We start from the raw sequence: 21,105 nt of genomic DNA on the forward strand, positions 1-21,105 counted from the left end.
TACAAAGTGTAAAGTTAGTACACCTTGTAAAAGTATACCCTTCTTTCCCGCGACGCTGTCAAATATTTTTTTAAAAAAAAAAATTCCCGCCGCATCTTTTTTTTTTCCCGACACAACTTTTTTTACCCGGCGCGATTCACAAAACTCGGCGCAACGTAACTTTGCGCAAAGCACATCGGGAAAATCGCGTCGGGAGCATGCGCAGTACGACCGGCGCGGGAGCGCGCCTAATTTAAATGGGACTCGCCCCATTAGATTGGGCCCGCCTTGCGCCGGACGGATTTAAGTTACACCGCTGAAAATTTCTAGGTAAGTGCTTTGTGGATCGGGCACTTAGGTAGAAATTTTGCGGCGGTGTAACTTAAATCCCAATATTTAAGTTGAACCCGCTGTACGTGGATCTGGCCCTAAATTCCATACTATACAACCTCTATGAATGGCTCCCAACATTTACTTTTAAAGCCTTTAGGAAAAAAAAGCACTTTGGGTTTAGCCAATCCATTTTTCGTCCATAAATTCTACGTGGTCTGTGTAACTGTGGGATTGGCTACGGTGTGTTATTTTCCTACATAGATTGTGCTGAAACATGTCCCTCTTTGTTATCTCAGAAAGTTGAAAGGTATGCCTATCTGGAAACTATAAAAGGCAGAGCTTAAAAAAAAAAAAATCCTTGCATATGCATATACACATACACATACATAGATCAAAAGCCATTCATATTTAATTATATAGAAAAACAAGGCAAATTGCAGAATGGAAAATAGAGCCTCAAAAAAAGCTGTGTTTTCTAGGTTTAAACCAAAATAATCTCATTAGAGAAATAAGAAATTGTCAAGTTGAACGAAAAGCCGCTCTATGTACTATGTACAAGGACAAGTAGATCTTGTATTCCCAAAGATACCTTTCTATGGCCAGCTTCTGTACTTAAGGCAAACAAGTGGGTGATAAGTATCCTGTTATTGCCTACTTGGTGGTGGACGTACTAAGATAATACCAAGTCCTTTTTTTTCTGCAAATTGAAAGTCCTTTTAAGCAAAGTAAAGAAGACCGTCAAGTAGATAATTATACAATATACTCTTAATTATTCTAAGCAAGAGAATGAATATTTATTATTATGCCTAGAAAATTGTATGCATTAGAGACCAGACCTCTTGCTATTATTTGCATTAGAATGATAAACGACCTCCCATATAACTCCGATATTTGTCCTTGTATATAAATGTCACTGATTTTACTAACGTTATTCACAAGAGAATATTTCATAATGTGTTGGACATTGTTCTCAGAATAATGCCACTTGATTACCATCCAATAATCCCTCCTCTGAGGCCAATAAATCAAGGTTATTTTAGAGTCTACTTGGGGTTCGTTTAGCTGTTGTGATCAATAGACCTGAAAATGAATAGTCTTAGCTTACATCAAGAGAGCAGTACCGCCTGCTCTTAACATAAATAATTAGCTGTATTAGCGGTACTGAAAAAGAGAGTTTATAAACAAAGTTGCCTGAGGGCCTTCTAAATGAAAAATGAGTATGTCCCCTGGAAATTTTCTCCTGCGGAACTTGGCACATTCTATAATTGGGTATACAGCTTCAAATCCTTGCAATGCAATTAACTAAACTCAATGACTAATGCCAGCAAAACAACTAATTAAAAATTTCAGTAAGTAAGACCCAGGAACAAAATAACATAATTTTGATTATTTTATCTGAAGCTCAGCAGGTTTCTTGCTTTCTTATTGCAATCTAAAAGAAGTTACAGCACAATGTGAATGGATTTTTCTACTTAACAGGCACAAAAGAGCTGTCAGTGCTTATGTCCAATGATGAGTGTAGCTAACATGGTTGGAATATTATTCAGTGAAGAGTAGAAGTCAAGACAGACCTACTTTACTGTCATTTCCATTTTAATGACACCCAAAGGTCATTTGGAACCGTACAATTCTTTTAGATCTTCAAAAGCCAAATGTAGCCACCATAAAAAAAATAATGTCAAGCTGCATTTTTGTCACTTTTCCTTCAGTATTATAGTCAGTTACATACAGCTTGTTGCAGCTGTTACATTTTGAAATAAGCATTTAAAAGCATAAAGTACCATTGGCATCATGGGGGATGCTAAAAAAAACACAAGTGTTTGGGTAATGATACGATTTTATGGCATAAAAAAAATATACAAAAAGAAAAAACTGAATTGTATATTGTTCTTTGCTAATAAATCATACTATATGGAAAAATGTACAACAGATCCGTGCTGTGCCTCCCATTGCTAATGTTACAAGAAAAGGTAATTTAAAAATAACGTTTGTACGAACAAAACCTAATAACAGCGCCTTTTGTACTTTATCCTCACTGCCTTTCATATAGAGTTTTTAAAAAGGCTAACATTGTTCTATCCACTCTAAACACCTACAGACACTTTTATATACAACGAGGGGAGCATGCAGAGCTTATTAATGACATTCGGTATACAAGGAATCAATTCTAGCAAACATATGTTGAGTGAAAAATATGGAAACATGAAAATAACATTGCTAAAACACAAAATAATGGGAAAGTATTATTGTCTTGATGTTGGCTGACATTAACCCACCAACCTGGCTAGTGTTAGGAAACCGACAAGCCCAGTTAAAGTGGAATTATAGTCAAACTATAAACTTACATATGTGATGTATGCTGAGCCTTTGATAGATATTTCCTTTGATGTGGTGTTATAGCTCTTAAGCCCTGTACACACGATCAGTCCATCCGATGAAAATGGTCTGATGGACTGTTTATCAGTTATCCAATGAAGCTGACTGATGATCAGTCTTGCCTACACACCATCAGTTAAAAAACCGATCGTGTCAGAACGCGGTAACGTAAAACACAACGACGTGCTGAAAAAAATGAAGTTCAATGCTTCCAAGCATGTGTCGACTTGATTCTGAGCATGCACGGTTAATGTTAAAACAAGATTGCATTTTTTTAATAAATAACCGATGGGGCCTACACACGATCGGTTTGGTCTGATGAAAATGGTCCATCAGACCGTTCTCATCGGTTTGACAGATCGTGTGTACGTGGCATAAGTTCTGAAGTGAAATCACTGCAGTGTTATCAACATATGCTGGCATTATTAATAGCCCTATCAGTAAACAGCCACACCTAGCTCCCCACCCAAAGCCATTTACATTGACAGCACATTGCTGTATCTGCTGGAATTGAGGGAAAAACCGGTGCAATCATTTCCACCTCTCCAGCACTGTCTAGCATGAAAAATTGGGCTTCCCTGCTCCATTTGCCATTAAAAATCTAATTCATTTTAAGACATTTAATGTGACAACTTGTCTTGAAAATGCTTGTTGATCACTTTAAAACAGGCAAAGGACAATAATTATTTTAAAAGCCCTAATAAAACTTGTACAAAGCACTTGCACCACCAAATCAAAATAGTTGAAAACCTTAAAGGGGTTGTAAAGGTACAATTCTTTTTTTCTAAATAGCTCCCTTTACCTTAGTGCAGTCCTCCTTCACTTACCTCATCCTTCCATTTTGCTTTTAAATGTCCTTATTTCTTCTGAGAAATCCTCACTTCCTGTTCTTCTGTCTGTAACTCCACACAGTAATGCAAGGCTTTCTCCCTGGTGTGGAGTGTCGTGCTTGCCCCCTCCCTTGGACTACAGGAGAGTCAGGATGCTCTCTACGTTGCAGATAGAGAAAGTAGCTGTGTGTTTGTGGGCGATCTGACTCTTCTGTAGTCCAAGGGAGGGGGTGAGCATGACACTCCACAACAGGGAGAAAGCCTTGCATTACTGTGTGGAGTATCAGACAGAAGAACAGGAAGTGGGGATTTTTCAAAAGAAATAAGGATATTTAAAAGCAAAATGGAAGGATGAGGTAAGTGAAGGAGGACTGCACTAAGGTAAAGGAAGCTATTTAGGAAAATAAATTGTACCTTTACAACCCCTTTAACAAAGCAGAACTCAGCCCATGCTTATAGCATATCTTTGGCAAAACTTTATATCATTTTTAAAAGCGAGTGAGGGGGTTAAAAACCCTGTCAAGTTTGTATTGCTGTATGTTTTCCCATTGGGGGATATTTACAATCTCTATTTGTCCTGGTGACCATTGTCATAACCATAAAAAGTGATGGGTAATCCAAAATGTTACATTTATCACTGAACAGGAGGCAAGGGATTTGTCCACACATGCAGATATTTTCTGAACCTTCATTTTGTGTTTCCTGAAAAGCAAAGGAAGGGTATTTTACCTAATGGGACACAAGACCAAAAGATGTAGTCATCCTCTTCTCTTTTCAAAACAAACAAAAAGAAAAAGTGTTGGCTTTAAATAAAATTGAATTGCCTGCTAGAGAACTGCAACCCTATAGATGCTAACTGTTCTGACTTTACCAGGGCTGCCCCACATCTAGGCGCTCTATCCTGAAAATTCTGTGTCCCCAGCTGCATCCCAAGACCACAACATCACCCTTATTTGAGTTACTGAGCAAACTAAAAAAATTGTATAAACGCAGGGGATTGCAGACAGAAGTGGACAGTTACTGCATAAATAGGAATTGGACCACCTAAAAACTGGGTATGATCTCCATGGTACCACTCAGAAGGTGTGTGTGTGTGTGTGTCAAGTGTTAGCTATGAGCAGTAGAGACATTGTCCTGAGCCTAAAGCAAATTAGTTGACCCTTAAGTATGCAAACCTTCCTTGTTCACTAGAGCAATCATTAAGATAGGCTGCTCAGAATCAGAACTGTTAGGCGGCGTACACACGGTCGTTCCAAACCGATGAGAATGGTTCCGACGGCCATTTCCATCGGTTCACCGCTGAAGTGGCCTGATGGTCTGATGTGCGTACACACCATCGTTCCAAAAACCGATCGGGTCAGAACGCGGTGACGTCAAACACACGATGTGCTGAATAAAACGAAGCTCAATGCTGGAAGCATGCATCGACTTGATTCTGAGCATGCGCGGGTTTTGAACCGATGCTTTCTGTACTAACCATCGGTTTGGACCGATCGGGCAGCGGTCCATCGGTTCGATTTTAAAGCATGTTTTAAAATTTTGGACCGAAGGACAACGGACCGATGGGCTGTACACACAGTCGGATTTGACCGATGAAACTGGACTTAAGGCAGTAAGGAAGGGTACAAGGCCTCATTGGGCTCAGCACAAAATAAACAAAATGCATTTGTCCACTACAAAATCTATATAAGGGGGCTAATTTTCAAGTAAGACAATTGCTCATTAGGTTGCCTAACCCAGAACCTATCATAAAGGCCATAACAGGGAGTGGAAGGTCCACCACAAATGGTGTTTTGTGGCTTTTTTTAGCCTTTGTTACAGCATAATTAGCTTTAAACAGGGACTCCAGCATAACAAAAAAGTTTTTATTGTTGTGTTTGTCCTTGTGACCAAAAGAACTACAGGCTTCAAATCTCAAACTCCCTGCCAACTGGAGAGCTCTAGGAGGGGTGTTGGACCTTTGCACAGGGACTGCTGTTTCACATAGAGAGGGTCTTTTTCTACAGCATGCTGGCAGGGAACAGGTCTTCTACTCACGATGTGGCTACTTTCTAAAGAAAATAAACTGGTGCATTGTTTTACTGCATCTGGAATATATTTAGCTGATTTAAAATGAAAGTTTATCTAGACTTTAGCACTGTAGTGAGGCTTGGCATTAGCAAAAGAAAGTAAAGCTATTAATATTCTGTCTCTGGCTGCACTTCAAGAAAGAACACTCCTTCCAAGAAGTACATATTTGAAGATACATCTTTAGAAAATAATATTATTATTTTCTGTACATATACCCAGTTGTGGGACAAGGTCCTTTAGCACCCATAGCGAAAAATGGCCAACCGCTCCCCCCCCTGAGCTGTAAACTACTTCTATAGCATAATTCGCAAGTCCTTTTTTTTTGTGTCTCTCTTCTTTTGAGATGCCCAAGGTGGATTCCTCTTATGCCTACCGTGCTGCTCGGCCCTGCATATGCCACGTCTTTCAAAAGTTACACTTACTTTTCTTTGGTCTTGTTCCTTATGTATTTCTAGGCCACAGTCATGAAATATAAAATAAATTACTGCCAAACAAATGATGGATTTGCTGACTCGGTAGGAATAATTTAATGTGTCTTATCTACTTTAGGTCATTGTATTATCTGGGTCAGAAACAGTACATAAGCAAAGTTGGCAGTTTTCTTATATAAAAGAACCACCCTTGCATCCCTGTGCCTGGCTGTAAATAAATCACCTAGACATGGTACCATGTAAAGACAGGCAGATCCTGGAATCTACAGAAAAAGGCTTCTATATCTCCCTCTGTCCCATCTATTTCACACTGACAGTTTGTTGGTAAATGACATACTTATAATTTGCTTTACTTCTCTCTGTGCACAAATGTAATAATCCAAAGTACTCCATAAGCAGACACTTGTTCTGACATCTCATCTTTATGACATTTGAATGAATGCAGAGCTCCCCATGTTCATTACTTTCCTTTTTCCAGCCTTCCAATGAAACTTTTGCGTAGCCGGCTCATTTTCTGGGGCCGGGCGGATCGTGAGTGTTTTGCTTTTTCAGAATTGTCTCTTTTTTTTTCCAGAGAGCGAAGTTAATTACAAAAGATCATGAACCCTATTATTTTTGCTTCCTGTAAACTGTCAGTTTTCTCATTTTGCTCTCTTGGTTTAATATAAATCCAACAACCTACTGGTGGCATTATGTTATGCTCTCAAATTTAATGTGAATGGACATTTATCAGCTGGGCTCCCAATCTTCCCAATATTGGACAAATGCGTGTATGCTATCAGAGGGCTAGAGACAATTCATTACTGAAATAAGAATTCTTCTCTGACAGACAAATGTTTTAAGACTCAAAATGAATCATAGGAAGCATTAAAATGCATAAAACAAATTATCATTGGTAGTGATAAAACATTGCCTGAAGAGATCTGGTCAGGCAAGTATCTGCTTTTTAGCTATTCCAGAACTACATTTCAGTGGTTGCAAATAAACAATTTGTTGCAGACCTTCCCCTTTTCAATAAACATCACATTAGCATGCATCTGTGCATGCTGATAAAACATCATCTTGCTTTCATTAAACAAAAATGTTTTATAATGGAATCTTTATTTATCACCAAAAAAAAAACTAAGTACAAAAACAAGGCATTCAAAGACATATAAAGTGCCTTTATATGGAGATATCAAGGCATCAAAAACGTTGCGTCTTACAACACCACAGAAGATACAAAGATTTAATTAACAGAAAAACACTAAAGCCCTGTACACACGATCGGATATCTGATAGAATCTAATCCGATAGATTTTTTTATCGGATATCGGATGACGCTGACTTTCATCGGTCAAAAATCCGACCATGTCCAAACGCGATGACGTAAAACACTACGACATGCTGAGAAAAATGAAGTTCAATGCTTCCGAGCATGCGTTGACTTTATTCTGAGCATGCATGGATTTTTAACCGATGGACTTCCACACAGACGATCGTTTTTTCAGTTTTTATCGTTTTTTTACCCATAGGGAAATTTTAAAACATGTTCTATTTTTTTTCACCGATGGAAAACAAACTGATGGGGCCCACACGATCGAATTGTCGGATGAAAACGGTTCATCGTTCCATTTTCATCAGACAAACCGATTGTGTGTACAGGGCTTGAGAGTGTGTCTTTCAGTGTAAACTGTAAAGCCCTGTACACACGGCCGGGATTCCCAGCGGAATAAAGTCCGCCGGGAATCCCGAGAACCTGCTCGGTAAGATTCCCAATGTACACACATGAGGTTTTTCTGTAGGGAAAACTGCGGGGAGAGCCTTGGCCAGGAATCCCAGCCGTGTGTATGCTCCCTCACAGTGTTTCCCCATAGGAAAACTGCCGGGTTTAAAACCACCAGGAATCCTGGCGTGAAAATAGAGAGCAGGTTCTCTGTTTTCTCGCCGGGATTCCCGACAGTTCTCCTGTCGGGAAAACTGCGCGGAAGGATACACATGCCCGGTTTTCCCAGCCAAAAGCTCTCCCCCCGCAGTTTTCCTGGCAGGAAAACTGGCCATGTGTACAAGGCTTAAGGAGTCATAATCTGGAATGATTAGAAAGTCTAGGCCAAGCTAGAAGACTTGTTGTACATACAAAGCTGTAGAGGGGAAAAACAAGCCCCTTGCCCGCGTTGCAGCACAGCCAACACCGAAAAAAACATATGATGGTAATTCTATCTGCAGATACATTTTCCTGAGTCATAAAGACCGTCAAAAAGTTCTGATCTCTGAACCTAAGAAAAGATGGATAGCATAAAAAAAAAACAGAGCAAGTATGCAAACCGTATAAAACAGACATTTCCATCTGTGGAAGCTTACCAGGACCACAGTATAAGTCACTGGCAACCAGTGTGTCCTGCTATGTATGTGAAAAAATGCATAATAACCAATGTGTAAAATCACAGCAAAATTGGAGCAGGGGCCTAAAGATGGCTTCTTAAGGCCACAAGGAAAACACAAGAAATACACAAGATAACATAACATAAAGGAAAACACATACATAACGTACAAGGAAAACATTACATTCAAGAAAAACACAAGAAATACACAGGATAACATAACACAAAGGAAAAAGTTAAAATTAAGTGAAATCTTGTATATATAAAAAAATGTTTTTAGATTTGATTTGAATGAGTTTAGAGAAGATGACTCTGACGTTCTTAAGAAGTGAATTCCAGAGTGTTGGGGCATAGCAGAAAAAGGCTCTGTCCCTCATTGAGTGTAGATGAGTAGATGGGACACACAGGGGTAGATTTACTAAAACGGGAGCACTCAAAATCTGGTGCAGCTGTACATGGTAGCCAATCAGCTTCTAACTTCAGCTTGTTCAATTAAGCTTTGGCAATAAAATCTGGTAGCCGATTGGTTTCTATGCAGAGCTGCACCAGATTTTGCACTATCCAGTCATAGTAAATGACCCTTACAGTAAACCAGAATTTGAGAAGCAAAGGTTATTAAGGGGGGGGGGTAAGTTGAAAAAGTTCAGAGAGATAATAGGGTGCCAAGCCATGAAGAGCCTTTTATGTGAGCAAGAGGATCTTAATCACTTGACACAAATCACCGTACCCATATGTCAGTGCTTTGACGATAAATATCGTTGTCATGGGAGCAACTAGCTGCCTTAACCCCGGTAATTTCTGGAAAGGCGTGCATTTCTCTTTATGATAAAAGTGGTCTCTGTGGCAGATTAGCTGTGAGATCAATTTTATCAGTGACGGGAGAGGGCCCCACCTTCCCACCGTGCTCCGATCGTCTCTGCGAATATTTTTTTTTTTTTATTGTATTTTAGTGTAATTATGAGATCTGAGGTATTTTTGACCAAATACTGAGTTATCCCACACATTGCAGCTATAACAGCTTCAACTCTTCTGGGAAGGCTGTCCACAGGGTTTGGGAGAGTGTCAATAGGAATGTTTGACCATTCTTCCAGAAGCGCTTTTGTGAGGTCAGGCACTGATGTAGACAAGAAGGCCTGGTTCGCAGGAACCGCTTTGATTTATCACAAAGGTGTTATATCGGGTGTATGCCAGTCAAGTTTCTCCACCCCTAACTCACTCATCCTTGTCTTTATGGACCTTGTTTGTGCACTGGTGCACAGTCATGTTGGAACAGGAAGGGGCCATTCCCAAACTGTTCCCACAAAGTTGGGAGCATACAATTGTCCAAAATGTCTTGGTATGCTGATGCCTTAAGAGTACCCTTTACTGGAACCAAGGGGCCAAGCCCAACTCCTGAAAAACAACCCCACACCATAGTTACATAGTTACATAGTTACATAGTTAGTCAGGTTGAAAAAAGACACAAGTCCATCCAGTTCAACCACAAAAAATAAAAAAACAAAAATAAAAAACACAGTAAAATCCTATACACCCAACTCCATTCCCACAGTTGATCCAGAGGAAGGCAAAAAACCCCAGCAGAGCATGATCCAATTTGCTACAGCAGGGGAAAAAATTCCTTCCTGATCCCCCGAGAGGCAATCGGATTTACCCTGGATCAACTTTACCTACAAATCTTAATACTCAAGTTATATTCTGTACATTTAGGAAAGAATCCAGGCCTTTCTTAAAGCAATCTACTGAGCTGGCCAGAACCACCTCTGGAGGGAGTCTGTTCCACATTTTCACAGCTCTTACTGTGAAGAAACCTTTCCGTATTTGGAGGTGAAATCTCTTTTCCTCTAGACGTAAAGAGTGCCCCCTTGTCCTCAGTGTTGACCGTAAAGTGAATAACTCAACACCAAGTTCACTGTATGGACCTCTTATATATTTGTACATGTTGATCATATCCCCCCTTATTCTCCTCTTCTCAAGAGTGAATAAATTCAGTTCCTCTAATCTTTCCTCATAGCTGAGCTCCTCCATGCCTCTTATCAGTTTGGTTGCCCTTCTCTGCACTTTCTCCAGTTCTCCGATGTCCTTTTTGAGAACTGGTGCCCAAAACTGAACTGCATATTCCAGATGAGGTCTTACTAATGATTTGTACAGGGGCAAAATTATATCTCTGTCTCTGGAGTCCATACCTCTCTTAATACAAGAAAGGACTTTGCTCGCTTTGGAAACCGCAGCTTGGCATTGCATGCCATTATTGAGCTTATGATCAACTAAAACCCCCAGATCCTTCTCCACTACAGATCCCCCCAGTTGTACTCCCCCTAGTATGTATGATGCATGCATATTCTTAGCCCCCAAGTGCATAACTTTACATTTATCTACATTAAACCTCATCTGCCACTTAGTCGCCCAATTAGACAGAGCATTGAGGTCGGCTTGTAAATTGGAGACATCCTGCAAGGACGTTATTCCACTGCATAGCTTTCCCTCTCCACCAAATGATTTGGACCAGTGCACAAAGCAAGGTCCATAAAGACATGGATGAGCAAGTTTGGGGTGGAGTCCTGACCCCAACATGATAGAACACCTTTGGAATGAATTAGAGCGGAGACTGCAAGCCAGGCCTTCTCATTCACATCAGTGTCTGACCTCACAAATGCGCTTCTGGAAGAATGGTCAAACATTCCTATAGACACAAAGAGTACAGAGAGTGAGCCAACTCAATATTGAACCCTACAGACCAAGACTGGGATACCATTAAAGTTCATGTGCGTCTATAGGCAGATGCCCCAATACTTTTGGTAATATAGTGTAGCTCCCAACTGTCCCTGTTTTTGAGGGACTGTCCCTCATTTGGAACAAAGTCCCTCTGTCCCTATTTCCTCCCGATTTTGGTCTGATCTCTATAGTTGTATATGGAAAGCACTATTTATCTATCTATCAAAAAGTGTTGTACAGTCCTAAACCTTTCATTCAATTTCTAAATTGCTGCATTTTCAAATTCCAAAAGCCAATATAAAGGAATAATGGTGGTAAAAAAGTACTTGTGGTTTTAAGCAATATTTTTTGTGTACAATTCTCATTTAAAAGGGGTGTAGCAAGGAGGGTGCCTTTTGTTGTAAAAAAAAATTGTAATAATTTATTTAAGACAAAAACTGCTCACATTAGGTAGACATCAGCATACACATCAATGCTCATGAAAATTTTAACATTTTTAAGGTACAGGTGAAGTTTCTTTTAAAGTCACACAACCATCACAGTGATATATTTTTCATTGCATTATGAGGACGAACCTGGAGATTTAATGCCTTGCTCCTGATCTCTTATTGTATAAGTTTCGGAAAAATTATTATGTTGTAAAAATGTATCCTGAAGGCACACCACATTGTTCAATGTTAGGAAAGAGAGTTTAGGAGGCCAGAAAATGATTATTTTATACAAGGTTTATAGAACTTTACAACCACGAAGATCTGCTGTCAGAGACAGCAAGGATGACATAGGGGGCATATTACTGAAAACAAGCTTTGGCAGTGCTGTGGTGGAAAGGAAGTGGTTAGACCCATCAAATATTGTATACCAATATCAGAACAGACTAGAAGAGGCTTTGATCAGTTATAATCAAAAAAAAGGGTCACTATTTTGAAAAAAAAAAAAACGTTTTACTTTCTACTATAATACATATAAAAAAAAATATATAAACAAAATTATTTATTCATCAGTTTAGGCCAATATATATTCTTCTACATATTTTTGGTAAAAGAAAAAAAAAATGCAATAGGTGTATAATGATCAGTTGGTTTGCACAAAAGTTATCGCATCTACAAACTACGGAATAGATTTAGGGACTGACTTTTTTATTGTTTTTACTAGTAATCTGCGGTGATCTGCGATTTTTAGTGGAACTGCTACATTGTAGCGGACAAATCTGACCCCAAATCACACTTTTTGGGGACCAGTGACATTATTACATTGATCAGTGCTATAAAAATGCACTGATTAATGTAAAAATGTCACTGGCAGGGAAGGGGTTAACACCAGGGGGCGATCAAGGGGTTAAGTGTGTTCCCTCAGTGTGTTCTAACTGTAGGGAGGATGGGCTTACTGGAACATGACACAGATCACTGTTCTGATCACTGGGAACAGCAGATCTCTGTCATGTCCCTAGGCAGAACAGGGAAATGCCTTGTTTACAAGTCCCCCCGTTCTGGCTGTGTACAAGGCGATTGCGGGCCGCCAGCGGACATCGAGTCCGCGGGACCCGTGGGCACGCTCCCAGGGCGCAAGGTGGACGCCCGCTATCCTCCTAGGTCAGTTTGCACAGGAGAGTGGACATGCCGCAGTATATCTGTGTGAGCAGGTCGGCAAGTTATTAAAGTTGTAATTTTTTTGTCTGAATTTTCTGTGAAAATTAAGAACTGTAATTCATTTTTATTTTTTTGTTTTACATACTGCCACCAGTGCAGTACAGTGTCACCATATAACTGGCGTGGCAGTGATCAGAGACACTGACGGTTGACAGTACAATTTTTTTTTAATATATCATTTTTTGATTACATTTTTTTTTTTTTTACGATTTTTTTTAACACACCATAGTAACATTGTACTACTCTGGGAAAGTAATCAGAATATATTTTTTTACACATTATGTTTGCTTATAGCAATGTATTACATTGCAATAAGCAAGCATTTTATTGAATGAAACTGATTCATTCAGCCTGTTTTGTTGTGATTAGCTGTGGTTGGTCAAAGCTAATCACATTGTACAGTTGGGCTGTGATTGGCCCTGTCTGTACGATGTAATCGAATTGACCAATCTTAGCTAGCAGCACATCTGTACACATTGGATGGCGTAAAAGTAAAGGCATGTGACCTGCAGTAATTCCTCAAGGGGGTCACTGGTAGCGAGCCGGTACTCAGATCGGTCATCCCGTGGACATATCTGGTGACAGATCGCGCCGCTGCGCGGCCCCATAATCAGTGCATCCTGTCAGGCCATCATATGAACTCCAGTCAGGATAACTAAACCACCGCCCAGCTGTCATTTTGCTATAGGCTAGGTGGAAAGTGGTTAAAGGAGTTCGATGGTCGCAATATACGATTTATTTTATAACATCAGCATTTTAATAGTAATACAAATAATAGTTAAGAGGGTATTTATACGTATTTTTTATATCTATATAAATATGTTTTGCCTTTCATTTCTATTTTAAACTGAATGAGTTGTTTTACAAGGCGATCGCTTACAATCACTTTAATATTTGCCTTGTCAACATATGAAAAGAGTCTAGTGCTTTTTGCTGTCTGGAAATAATAAATATTCATATAAAATATTTTATATTTACCAGACTAAAATGAGAAATACCTATTAATATATTCAACATTTTTACATGTATTTTTAAGTCCTAAAAATAACAAACAAAATATAAAATAAAAATACAAAATATAAAATTAATGTATGTGTCCTTCAAATTATCCTTCTCCTTCCAAGTGGGGGCAGTAAAGAGAATACTATATTACAGTGCTATGATGTAAGCCCGGGCCCCACCCCTCCCATTGCCCCGAGCTGCCTATCCTGCAATAAAAAGAATGATGAAATAACAGACAGTTGAAGTGATACTAAAGTCAATGTTATACTTACCTGCTCTGTGAGATGGTTTTGTACAAAGCAGCCCAGATCTTCCTCTTCTCGGGTCCCTCTTTGGTACTCCAGGGCCCTCCCTCCTGTTGAGTGCCCCCACAGCAAGCAACTTGCTATGGGGGCACCTGAGCTGAGCCTCAGCTCTGTGTGTCCATTCAGACACTGAGCCATGGTTTCGGCCCCACCCTCTATCTCCTAAATGGCTAAATGAATCAGAAGGGAGAGTCCCGGACGGCCGAGGCACTTGTGCACATCGCTGGATAGAGATTGAGCTTAGGTAAGTATTAGGAGAGCTGCTACACACAGAAGGTATTTATCTTAATGCATAGAATGCATTAATTCCTAACTCAAAAAGTAAAGATTTGCTGCTATAAAATATATATAGAAATATTGTTAGTGCCTAAGCAGTACTCTGACAACTTTTATCTTTTGTCTTGAATCCCTTCTGAAAAACTTGTGAGTTTACCTAGCCACTCCTGTGCCTACAGTCTCAAAGCTGTAAATCTGCAGTGTCAGATCACATAAGGTACTGCTGCCTCTGACTGCTAGTTTCAGGAGACTTGGAGTAAAATTTGATGATGTCACTACTGTGCTGCTTACTGTTCTCCTTGCTGGAGGCTCTCATGTAAGAATGCAAAGTCCAGTTTCTATCAAGATGGCCACTTCCACACAGAGATACAAAGCAGAATACCGCATGGTAAGTCAATAGGCAGAAAAAGTAAGTCAATAGGCAAATGTGTAAAAGATCAGCTGTAGGAAACCCCAATACTAGCGATTAATTCTTTGTCCTCTGCCTGCCTTTTGTCAGCACAACTTCCAGAGTTCCGTGTCTCTTTAAATGCTACCCTCTCCTAATATTTAGCCATAGTTGGCACTATCATGTTTGCATATTGCAGAGATCTTCTGTGAGTAGATTATGCCTATGTTGTTAATCTTTGGAAGACACATTTTTCGCTGGGCCTTTCTGGAATTGCCAGTAATTTTAAAGCTATTAAAAGCTTTTGTTTTGCTGTTTTATCAATATTCAATATGTTGTCACAAGTACGTGTATTTACTTAGCCTTTTCATAAAAGACCACTCCTAGCCAGTCTGCTGTTTCTTCACCAGAGACTGACCTTCAATTAAACAAGTAAGCAGCTTGAATTTATTGGAAGCACAGTCCCATCCTGATTTCCGTTCACTGAAAGAATTACAAGATAATGTGCTTCTCTCACTCTGGTATTTTTTCAGCAGTTTGCTGGCTATGCTTAGAACTTTCCATTGGCCCTGCATAAGCAATAATACATGTGGATAACATACGCAGCAACTTCTAACACTCCTCCAAGTTTTTCCAACGCAAATAAGCCAAATCACACCAAATATGAAAAAGTAAACATTGATATAAAGATTACACAAGAAGTATTTTTGTAAATAATTAAATAAAATTAATTTTAGTTTAATATAACCATTTAACACTTCTTCTTTTGATATTCCTGTTTCTTTCTAATATCATTTTATTAGCTTGATATGCCAAAGCAACTTACACTTCCTACACCTGAAACATGACATAGGGAGCATTTTTACCAACTTTCAAAATAGATTACGTTATTGCATGAAGCCTTACAAAGTACTTTTTCTTGATAAGCCTCAGGTTAATTTTAAAACCATGTGGAAAAATCTTCTTAGACAGTTTTGACTGGAACCAGTGTTCCCACTGGAAGATTTAGCCTTTATCTTTGCTTGGTGACAACTTTAAAATTATGTAATTCCCATCACTTTTCAAACTAGTGAAAAAGGGACCCAGGGCAAATAGAACATGTTATTCTGGCCAGTGGGTACACAAACAGAAAAACAAACACTTGTCTACATTATCCAAAAATAAAAAAAGGATGTTTTGGCTATAGATACACTTTAACCCCTCTGAAACCAGAGGCTAATAATGCCTAGATGTAGAAGTAAAATTTAGCAGTGTTTGTATGTCAGTACTTGACAATAACTCAGTGACTAATTTTCCTGCCTAAATGATTTATATATATATATATATATATATATATATATATATATATATATATATATATATATATATATATATATATATATATATATATATAAATCATTTAGGCAGGAAAATTAGTCACTGAGTTATTGTCAAGTTTCAAAATATATATATATTTGCACATATAAGACTATCATTTGGTACACTGTTCTAATAGGAAACCTACTCTGATTGTTTACAGATGACTTTGATGATTTAAAAAAAAATGTCTCACATTATTGTTATTGTTAATAACGTAAATGTATTTGACAATTACAGGTTTAAACAAATGAACACTGCCATCTAGGCTGCAGTGGCACTTTCTTTTGGTACATGTGTTATATTTTAGGGCAGTGAGAAAGCACCATATAAACCGTATTTATTACACCTTTTATTCAATATTTTTTTCTAAGATAAAGAGCTTCTATACAGCAAATTGTGTTCCTGTCCCCCAAAGTCTACAAGGTATCATATCCCTTTATTTTGAGGCAAAACTCACAAATGTTGAGAAAGACTTTGATTCCAAAAGAGTGTAATACGAACAATATACAGCAAATTATCAAAAAATACATAGTTTTATTGGTTAACATTAAAATGGACCCTGAAACAACAAGGACAGTATATTGCAATGACACAATGCTTGAAATCATAAAAAAAGTTACATAATATTGTAAACAATGCAGGCTTATGTCCACATGCATAGGTAGTAAACAAGTACACCATAATCAGAAACCCAAACGTGTTTCAACTGTTTGTAGTTTTCCTCAGGGGTTTGACATTGGTTGATGGTCAAAAGAGTCTATGTAACATATACAAAAATCTGTAATAAACCAAGAAGACTGCAAACAGTTGAAACGCTGATGGTGTACTTGTTTACTATCTATGCATGTGGACATAAGCCTGCACTTTTTATAATATTATGTATTTTTTAATGCTTTCTACCATTGTGTTGTTGCAATATACTGTCCCTGTTTACTGTTGTCCAATACAACTATGTATTTTTAGATATTTTGCTGTATATTGTTCATATTACACTATTTTGGTGTTGGAAAGTCCCAAATCCTTGTCTTTCTCCACATGTGTGGGTTTTGGATTATATACACACAGATTGTACTTTAATTTACAAAATATTTTTTCTGAGTTAAGGATTTTATGGTTTCATGGCAAACTGAACATAATGCGGATAAACTGTAAAAATAATGGGGCCAGCCAAATGGGGAATGATCTTAATAATTTTGGTGCAATTTTGTAAGAGGAAAATAAAGATTACAACAGTGTACATTAGAAGGCCATTGTTTTCAAAAAGTTTGTCCTTTTCCTTATTATTTTGTGTTATTCCCCAGCAGTAGTTTTGCTCAGCAAGTTACTCTCTATGGGGATTATAGTGAGATCATCAGGTCACCATTGTGTACATCTTTAGCTTTCTTTTTGTGTTGAGCAGCAAGCCTTCCCTATATACTCATTAAGCTGAACTTCAGGCACATTAACGTTCATTAAAATATAATTTTACAAGGATATTCATTCTTTTTTGTGTACCACATTGCTTTGCATATCCATATATTACCTTGTAAAAGTAGGTGTGACATCATCACTGTGCTGCACATTATGCAGACAGCAGAGCTGTGGGAGGGACCTAGAAGCTCCACCCTCTACAGCCTGTTTGCAGAAAACTAGAGGAGGGGACAAAGACAAGACCAATCACCCTGCACAAGGAGAGAGAGCAACAGTGACTGGTCTTTATAACAGGATGCTCCTGCACAGAGGCAGAGGTTCACACTGGATTACTGCACAGATGTGGAAGAAATACGCAAAGCACACTGAGATTCAAGTAAAAATACACATGACTCTTGTATTTAGATAATACTTTCTAATCCTGGAATTCAGCTTTAATTTTAGACATTCCCTGAGATTTAGAGAATGTAAACCCAACATTTTTTTATATTCCTGATATGTACCTGCTGTAACATGTACTTGTATGGAAAAGTATCCTGCTATTTTGCTTTGCCTCCTATGTGTGAAATTATGGTGTTCCTGCCAGTCCCCTGCTTTCTTATTAAAAACTTCCACACTAAGCATGAAAGCACAGCGTGGTCAATTCTCTAGTTGTGCTGAGAACTCAACCTACTCTCCTTCAATGCTCAGACTTGTCCTGAGACCAGTGTTATGCTGTTTCTCCTCCCCCTAGCTCGCTGAGCTCCTCTGCAGCTGAAAACAGAGGGTATGTGATCACTTATAAAACAAAACAAAAAAGGGGAATGTGTATATAATGTTGTTTTATATATATATATATACATATATATAGTTACATAGTTATTCAGGTTGAATAAAGACACAAGTCTTTATATATATATAGTTACATAGTTATTCAGGTTGAATAAAGACACAACCCCAGCAAAGCGTGATCAAATTTGCTACAGCAGGGGAAAAAAATCCTTCCTGATCCCCCGAGCGGCAATGAGATTCTCCCCGGATCAACTTTACCTATAAATGTTAGTACCCAGTTACAGTGGGGCACCAATTGTGCAAGTTCTCCCACTTATAAAGATGAGAGAGGCCTGTAATTGTCATCATAGGTATACCTCAACTATGAGAGACAAAATGTGAAAACAAATCCAGACAATCACATTGTCTGATTTGGAAAGAATTTATTTGCAAATTATGGTGGAAAATAAGTATTTGGACAATATCAAAAGTTCATCTCAATACTTTGTTATATATCCTTTGTTGGCAATGACAGAGTTCAAAGGTTTTCTGTAAGTCTTCACAAGGTTGTCACACACTGTTGCTGGTATGTTCGCCCATTCCTCCATGCAGATCTCCTCTAGAGCAGTGATGTTTTGGGGCTGTCGTTGGGCAACACGGACTTTCAACTCCCTCCAAAGGTTTTCTATGGGGTTGAGATCTGGAGACTGGCTAGACCTTGAAATGCTTATTACGAAGTCACTCCTTCATGGCCCGGGCAGGGTGTGTGTGGGATCATTTTCAAGCTGAAAGACCCGGCCACATTTCATCTTCAATGCCCTTGCTAATGGGAGGAGGTTTGCACTCAAAATCTCACGATACATGGCCCCATTCGTTCTTTCATGTACACGGATCAGTTGTCCTGTTCCCTTTGCAGAGAAACACTCCCAAAGCATGATGTTGCCACCTCCATGCTTCACAGTAGGTATGGTGTTCTTTGGTTGCAACTCAGCATTCTCTCTCCTCCAAACACGACGAGTTGTGTTTCTACCAAACAGTTCTACTTTGGTTTCATCTGACCATATGACATTCTCCCAATCCTCTTCTGGATCATCCAAATGCTCTCTAGCAAACCTCAGACGGGTCCGGACATGTACTGGCTTAAGCAGAGGGACACGTCTGGCACTGCAGGATCTGAGTCCCTGGCGGCGTAGTGTGTTACTGATGGTAGCCCTTGTTACGTTGGTCCCAGCTCTCTGCAGGTCTTTCACTAGGTCCCCCCGTGTGGTTTTGGGATTTTTGCTCACCGTTCTTGTGATCATTTTGACCCCCACGGGGTGAGATCTTGCGTGGAGCCCCAGATCGAGGGAGATTATTAGTGGTCTTGTATGTCTTCCATTTTCTAAATATTGCTCCCACAGTTGATTTCTTCACACCAAGCTGCTTGCCTATTGCAGATTCAGTCTTCCTAGCCAGGTGCAGGTCTACAATTTTGTTTCTGGTGTCCTTCGACAGCTCTTTGGTCTTCACCATAGTGGAGTTTGGAAGTGTGACTATTTGAGGTTGTGGACAGGTGTCTTTTATACTGATAACAAGTTCAAACAGATGTCATTAATATGGGTAATGAGTAGAGGACAGAGGAGCCTCTCAAAGAAGAAGATACAGGTCTGTGAGAGCCAGAAATCTTGCTTGTTTGTAGGTGACCAAATACTTATTTTCCACCATAATTTGGTAATAAATTCTTTCCAAACCAGACAATGTGATTGTCTGGATTTGTTTCCACATTTTGTCTCTCATAGTTGAGGTATACCTATGATGACAATTACAGGCCACTCTCATCTTTTTAAGTGGGAGAACTTGCACAGTTGGTGGCTGACTAAATACTTTTTTTCCCCACTGTATATTATGTACATTTAGGAAAGAATCCTTTTTTTAAAGCAATCTACTGAGCTGTCCAGAACCACCTCTAGAGGGAGTCTATTCCACATTTTCACAGCTCTTACTGTGAAGAAACCTTTCTGTATTTGCAGATGAAATCGTTTTTTCTCTAGACATAAAGAGTGCCCCCTTGTCCTCTGTGATAACCTTAAAGTGAATAACTCAACACCAAGTTCACTATATGGACCACTAATGTATGTATACATGTTGATCATATCCCCCCCCTTAAGAGGAAAATAATTATAATCTAATCTTTCCTCATATGTACCATATATACTAATGTTTTGCCTTTCATTTCTATTGTAACCTGAAGTGGTTGTTTTACAAGGTGAAGATTTACATAGGTATACAGTATTAGAAAAACCTACGAATCCAAATTGAAAGGCTCAGGTTTGTGAGTTTCAACATTCTTTAAACAAGTCTGGTATTTAGTAAGAGTCAGACTACAAATTAAGCACCAACCGACTCATTTTTACCTAGGTTCAGCATTAGACATTGGGGTCTTTTGCTGCAGCATGGAGGGGTTTGTATGTTTTTCATGTCTTCTTCATTAAAATAAATTTCCATTTCCAATGGAGGAGGAGCAAAGATTTCTTCTTGAAAAGTATTGCTGGTACACACATGCCAGGGTTGGGGGGGGGGGGAACCTATCGGGGGATCAATGCTTCTCCTGACTATGCTACTTTGTTTTTGGCAAACTATTATTGCCTTTTTTCACACTCTCTCTCTCTCCTCCCTCTCACGAAGTTGGAAATGTTCAACTCTTATAGACAGGATGTGTTAACGCTATAAAAATTACCATTCTTCTGAAAGTCTAGTACTATTTGAGGTCCCTACCAGTCAAAATCCCTGCAATTTGCCTTTGCTTGTTACAAAACCATTCAAGAGTAGAACATGGTACCCTATATGCTCATAGGAAACAGTGTGGGTTAGGGTTAGTCCCCTAATGGCTCTTAGTTTG

General features: G+C 38.9%; 1 protein-coding gene across 1 annotated transcript in view; it reads right to left on the bottom strand.

Annotated features, from left to right (window-relative positions):
• PPM1L (protein phosphatase, Mg2+/Mn2+ dependent 1L) overlaps nucleotides 1-21,105 on the bottom strand; it is a 368,422-nt gene that overhangs the window by 63,642 nt on the left and 283,675 nt on the right. The window lies entirely within an intron of this gene.

Source organism: Rana temporaria, chromosome 4 (genome assembly GCF_905171775.1).
Source record: "Rana temporaria chromosome 4, aRanTem1.1, whole genome shotgun sequence".
Lineage (NCBI taxonomy): Eukaryota > Metazoa > Chordata > Amphibia > Anura > Ranidae > Rana > Rana temporaria.